Source organism: Triturus cristatus, chromosome 6, assembly GCF_964204655.1.
Source record: "Triturus cristatus chromosome 6, aTriCri1.1, whole genome shotgun sequence".
Taxonomy (NCBI): domain Eukaryota; kingdom Metazoa; phylum Chordata; class Amphibia; order Caudata; family Salamandridae; genus Triturus; species Triturus cristatus.
Genome location: NC_140589.1, coordinates 952521086 through 952528034, shown reverse-complemented (window position 1 = coordinate 952528034; position 6949 = coordinate 952521086). Strand labels below are relative to the sequence as shown.

Below are 6949 nucleotides of genomic sequence, written 5' to 3'. Positions count from 1 at the left end.
TTACAGTCAAAATATTAAACATTCAAAAATCATCATTACTGACCATCTGGAGAAAGTATGTAAGGTCCGGGGGTCATCATTTTTCATCAAAAAATTGTTTTTTTTTACTATGCATAAAATTATTCAAAATGTCAATTGGATCATGCCTAGTGTTGAATAACACCTTTATAAAGCCTCACAGTGACCAAAATTGCCATTTTTACAGATATTTCATCCTACTCAGAAGTTTCTACTTTGACCAATTTCAGGCATGAAAATGACTCTAGACACACTTATTTTAGTTCCAAAAGTGATCATTCACATGCAATAGTCATTTACAGTCATAAGATTAAACATTCAAAAATCACCATTACTGTCCACCTGGAGAAAATTCGACAGTTGAGGGGTCATTGTTTTTTTATTTTTTTGACTATACATATAATTATTCAAAATGTCAATTGGATCATGCCTAATGTTGAATAACCTCTTTCTAAAGCCTCACAGTGATCATAAGTGCAATTTTTACACATGTTTCCTCCTACTCGGAAGCTTCTATTTTGACTAATTTTGGGCATGAAAATGACTCTAAAAGCACTATGGGAGCCTAGGCCCTTGGCCCATGATGTACAGTCCCGTTCCACGCTGTTGGAGAACAAGCTTTGCTCGCAGTCTTCGGGTTGTCGAACTGCATCCTGTATATTCCTACGACTTCTCAGTGTCCTCGGACCATGACTGAGGAGACAAACCATGCAGGGTACACAATGCATTATGTGGCTGATGTGTGCAAGCGAGAGTGGATGTGGTGTAATTTGGGGTTGGGGCAAATATTGTTTGAATCTTTTGCCTGTACTAATAGTTGTCCTTTTCTTCTTTAGCTTAAAAAATCAATTTTCTGATGAACAAAGATCACCTAGGACCTGTCGAACTTTCTACAGATGGTCAGTAATAGTGATTTTTTAATGTCAAATCTTTTGACAGTAAATGACTGTTCAATGTGAATTTTCGTTTTTGAAATAAAATAAGTGCATTTAGAGTTATTTTCCTGCCCAATATTCTTCAAAATAGAAGCTTCCGTGTAGGAGGAAACATCTGTAAAAATTGCACTTTTGGCCATTGTGAGGCTTTAGAAAGAGGTTATTCAACATTAGACATGATCCAATTGACATTTTGAATAATTTTATGTATAGTCAAAAAAATCGATTTGCTGACGAAAAACGATGACCTCTGAACCATCTAATTTTCTATAGATGGTCACTTATGGTGAGTTTTTTAATGTTTATTCTTTTCACTGTAAAAAAATTTAGCATGTGAATTACCCATTTTGGAACAAAAATAAATTTATTTGGAGGCGTTTTCCTGCCCGAAATTAGACAAAACAGAAGCTTCTGAGTAGGGGGAAAAGTCTGTAAAAATGGCAATGTTGGTCACTCTGAAGCTGTAAAAAGTGGTTATTCAACATGAGGCATGATCCAATTGATATTTTGAAACATATTTTGAACTGTCCAAAAAATGTTCTGATGAAAAACGATGACCTGTCGAACTTTCTGTAGATAGTCAGTAATGGCGATTTTTTAATGTTTAGTCTTTTTAATGTAAATGACTATTGCGTGTGAATTATCACTTTTGGAACTAAAATAAGCGTGTTTAAAATTATTTTCCTGTCCGAAATCGGTCAAAATAGAAACTTCTGAAAAGGAGGAAAAGTCTGTAAAAATGGCAATTTTGTTCAATGTGCGGCTTTAAAAGTGGTTATTCAACATGAGGCATGATACAATTGACATTTTGAATCTTTTTTGTACAGTCCAAAAACTCAATTTTCAGATGGAAAATGATGACCCCGGACCTGTCGAACTTTCTCCAGATCGTCAGTAATGGTGACTTTTTTAATGTTTAATCTTTTGACTGTAAATGACTGTTGGATGTGAATTATCACTTTTCCAACTAAAACAATTGTGTTTAGTCATTTTCCTGCCCGAAATCGGTCAAAATAGAAGCTTCTGGGTAGGAGGAAATATCTGTAAAAATGGCAATTGTTGTCACTGTGAGGCTTTAAAAAGTTGTTATTCATTATTAGGCATGATTCAATTTACATTTTGAATACTTTTATGTATAGTCAAAAAAACTAAATTTTCTGATGAAAAACGATGACCCCGGACCTTATGTACTTTCTCCGGATAGTCACTAATGGTGAATTTTTAATGTTTTAACTTTTAACTGTAAATGACTATTGCATGTGAATTATCACTTTTGGAACTAAAATAAGTATTTTCCTGTAAAGAGGTTATTCAACAGGAGGCATGGTCCAATTGACATTTTGAGTCATTTATTGTACAGTAAAAAAAAATCAATTTCCTGATGAAAAACGATCACCCTGGACCTTTCAAACTTTCTCCAGGTGGACAGTAATTGTAATTTTTTTTTTTATAATTCTTTTTATTTAACATTCCTCGACAATAGAATTTCACATTACAGAGGACATAAAAAAGAAAGGTTACAGTACTGGCAATTGCAGCTTGGTACAGTTCGCTACACTGGCGTAAAATAAAATCAATTACGGTGTAGGGGGATCATCATGGTCCATACTGCATGGTGGGATACAAATTTCACCCCTGTAAGAGTTCCACGGGCTCCAGATTTGGGACCATTTGTGGGGGCAGCCCTGGGCTATGTAGACAGTCTTTTCCCTAAACATGCACCAGTCAAGGTCCCTCTCCCAAGCCTCTAGTGAGGGTGGATGTGCAGATCCCCACAACTGTGCTATATTTCTCTTTGCCACCATTAGTCCCAATGTGACCCATTGTGTATGGCAGCTATTTAAATCAGTGGGCTCCCAAATATTTACGAGGCATCGACGTGTTTCTGGGCGGAGAACTGTCGTGAGAACTCCGCTCAGTGTGTCATGTATTTGACGCCAATAGGGTTCTATGTATTCGCATTCCCATATTATGTGCATAAATGTGCCTGTCTGACCGCATCCTCTTCCACATTCCCCGCTCTCCGCCCTCCCCATTTGTACCAGGCGGGGCCCCATCAGGTATACTCTGTGAAGAATTTTAAGCTACACTAGTCGGAGTCTAGCTGAAATCGCTACAACTCTGGGGGAGGCGATCGCTTCCTGCCACTTCTCATCATCAATCTCAATGCCATCCCTTACCCATTTGTCCCGCAAGGCCTGTAGGGGGTCCTCCATATTATTGATCAGTTTTTTATGTCAATGATATGATTTTTTCAGGCAGATGGCCGTCCAGTAGCCTGTTTTCCAACGGAGAGGAGTCAGGTGGAGAAGTGCTTCTAGCGATGTGCGATTTAAGTGCATGGCAGATTTGGAGGTATCTGAAGTGCTCTGAGTCGGCCAACGCATGTTGTTGCTGCAGAGACGTGAATGACTTTATGGCACCTTTCTCCCATATATCTTTAATCTGGGAAATCCCAATTAAGTCCCATTTGTCAAACCCTTCGACTTCCACAGATCACCCAATCTTTCAGAATCACATAGGGGGTTGCCAGCATTAGTTTCTGCCCCCAGCCAAGCGCCTTGGTGGCTGTGTGCCAACTGTGGACCGAGTGTTTGGTGGGGCCCGTCAATGGATACTGCTTAGGTTTGGAATAAAGTGCCCTGTTGTAGTTCCCACCCGGTAAGACCCACCTGTCCATGAGATACCCAGGATCATCAGGCCGGCCGTATGTCCCATGATTAATGGCAGCAAGCTGAGCTGCCCAATAGTATATTTTAATATCGGGAAGGCTGATTCCCCCATCGTACCAGTTTAATGTGAGCTTATTTAATGCAATACGGGGCTTACCGTCCCATAACAGTTCTCTCTGAAGGTTTTCAATGTCTCTGAAATATGTCATCGGGACAACATCCATCGATTTTTGCAAGGCATATAGAAACCGGGGTAACAACATCATTTTAAAGAGTGCCGCTCTGCCTAATAAAGAAAGTGGAAGCGCCCTCCAGCTTGCAATATCACGCTTAAGAGAGGTGGGAGGAGGTTACGGGTAAAACAGAGCACAGGATCCAAAGAGATAAAGACCCCCAGGTATTTAAAGCCTATCGGGCTAGTTTGGATTGGACAATTTCGTGGCGGTAAGGGGGGGATCACCCTTGAGTAAATATAGGAGAGATTTACTCCAGTTAATAGAGAATCCTGAGTATCTACCAAATATTGCCAAAATATCCAGGACTGCCGCCAACGATTTCCTGGGGGAGGCCAGGTACAATAATATATCATCCGCATAAAGCGAGATGCGGTCCTCCCAGTCCGGGGACCAGCGCAGACCCCACACCACTTGGTCCTTCCTGATCCACACTGCCAAAGGTTCCAATGCTAGGGCAAACAGGAGGGGGGAAAGGGGACACCACTGGCGGGTGCCCCGACGCAAGGTGAACGTGTCAGACTTTTTATTATTTACCACGACTTGTGCCATGGGATCTGAGTATAGGAGGCGCACCCACTGAACAAAACCTGTCCCGAATCCTAGTTTTGCAAGTACCGCCAGCAGATATGGCCATTCAATAGTATCAAAGGCCATAGTCGCATCTAGGGACACCACTATCGCCGGCTCTTGAATGGTGGGCACCCTACCCAGGACTGCATGCAGTCTACGCAGGTTCAGAGCTGTGTTGCGGTGCGGAATGAAGCCTGACTGATCGGGTGCACTAGGTTCCCGATAATCTTAATGAGTCTATTGGCCAGAAGCTTCGCTAGGATTTTAGGCTCCACGTTTAATAATGAGATTGGTCTGTAGGAAGTGCAGTCAGTCCTGGGCTTACCTTCCTTATGGATCGAAACTATAGCAGCCACCCTCTGATCTGCTGGCAACATCCCAACCTCCTTACTCTCGTCATACATGGCCTTTAAATAGAGAGCTAATTTATCGGGCCTAAGTTTGTATAATTCGATTGGGATCCCATTAGGGCCAAGGGCCTTCCCAGAGTGCAGCGATCTAATGGCTAGAGCTGTATCATCAGTAGTTAAGTCGCTGTCCAGGAAGTCGCGATCTTCGTCAGACAGCGTGGGGAGTGCCATGTCATTTAGTAGCACGTGTGAATCTTCCTCAGTGTAGGGTACAGCGGCCGTGTAGACTGCATGAAAATGGCGAGCAAACTGAAATACGATGTCCTGTGGGTCAGTTATGCAGCTATTCCCTTCACCCTGTAGTTTAGGAACCAGGCGACTAGCCCACTCCTTTCTATGGAGCCAAGCAATCAGTTTCCCAGCCTTGTCACCCAGATCATAAATTCAACCCAGTTTTCCCCTCCCTAGATACTTGGCCTTGTCCGTTGCTAGAGTTCGATATTCAGTTTGTTTGAGGTGTAATAGATGTAGTTTCTCAGGAGTAATCCCGGTATCCAACTCCCGCTCCAGCTGGCTAACCTCTCCCTCAATTGCTGAGATCTCTTTTCCGCCCAGCTATCAAGGACAATGCCTGGCCCCTTATGACCGATTTAAAAGCTTCCCACAGGGTCTGAGAAGAGTTAACTGTACCCTCATCTTCCTGATAGTAATTGTGCATGGCTTTGCCCAGTTCTTTTTTGATGAGGGGGTCCCGGAGATACCATTGGTTAATGGGGGCAATTTTCCCCACTCGCAGTTGGTCAAGAGCCAACTGCACCCACACCGGGGAATGATCTGAGATGCCTCTAGCTAAGTGTTTAATATCACGTATGTGCATGACCTGCGAAGCCGGGGTTAGGATGTAGTCTATGCAGGACAGGCTATGGTGGACCCCAGAATAGAAAGTGTGCTGTATTGTTTCAGGGTTAAACGCTCTCCACCCATCGACTAGCCCCAGGGCCTCCAGGAAGTCGGGCAGCCATCTTGCGGACGGACTTATTTCTCGCGGTGGGTAACGGTCAAGTAAGCCCGAGACCACTGTGTTAAAGTTGCCTCCGAGCACCAGAAGCCCCTCTGGTAATGAAAGCAATATGGTACCCAAGTCGGCAAATGTGGTGTACTGCAAGCCCGGAGGCACATATACTGACATAAGTGTTATGATGTGTCCCTTCCATTGACCCGTTATTCCTATATACCGGCCACAGTCATCCGACCAAGTGGAGCTTACAGTAAGAGGAAAGGAGTTCCTCATCATGATACCAACCCCCCGTGAACTGGTCGTGAAACCCGCATGGGCCACCATTTTGAATCCCCATCTATGTAACGCTTTGCAGGAGCTCCCGATTAAGTGTGTTTCCTGAAGCAGGATGATGTCGGGGGCTTGTCGTTTAAGATACTGTAGGACAACACTGCGTTTAACCTTGTCCCCCAGCCCATTAACATTCCAGCTCATTATTTCAACACTTTTATCCCAGTGCACACTCATCCCTGTAGTAATAGTTTTCTATGCCCTTTGTAACCAAGTGAACATGTCCGGTCGATGATAAACTCGTAACAATCAACAAACAAAATTCCCCAGTGAACAACCCCCCTTCCAGCTTCCCTGCCCTCTGGGCGTGAAACTGCCCATTTGAAACTAGCAGAGTGCCTGTCGCCCAAACAGTGAACTAAAAGAAGAAATAGGGGAGTACACCACTCTCCGTCCGTCCATCTCCCCCTGCCCGGACAAAATGTCATAGGACCCAAGGCAAGATAGAACCTGGTGATTTGAGGCTGGGCCCCGGAGGAAGTTCGTCATCAGGCCTAGATAATTATGAGTACCGTGTACCTGAAACCCAGCCAACCTCTGAGTTCGAACTAATGTCAGATTCAATGATGGCTGTGGGTTACCCTTTCCGCTGAGTGTCCGAATCGCCCCCATGATCATCGGGATGAGAGTCTTGATCCGCTTGGCTCTCCAGCCAGTCGGTGGCCACCTCTGGCTGCTCAAAAAACCATGCCCGTCCCCTCGCATCCACCCGAAGGCGTGCCGGGAACAACATGGCGTACTTGAACCTTCTGTCTCTTAGTTTTTTCTTGACCGTCAAGAAAGACCTCCTCTGTCTGTGCACTGTTTGCGTGAAGTCCGG

General features: G+C 43.9%; 1 non-coding gene across 1 annotated transcript; it reads left to right on the top strand.

Moving 5' to 3' along the window:
* The first annotated feature begins 530 nt into the window (after nt 1–530).
* Nucleotides 531–741, top strand: LOC146820831 (small nucleolar RNA SNORA73 family). The gene has a single exon (XR_014964982.1). It is a non-coding gene; the product is annotated as a small nucleolar RNA SNORA73 family (small nucleolar RNA).
* The last annotated feature ends 6208 nt before the right edge of the window (nt 742–6949 follow it).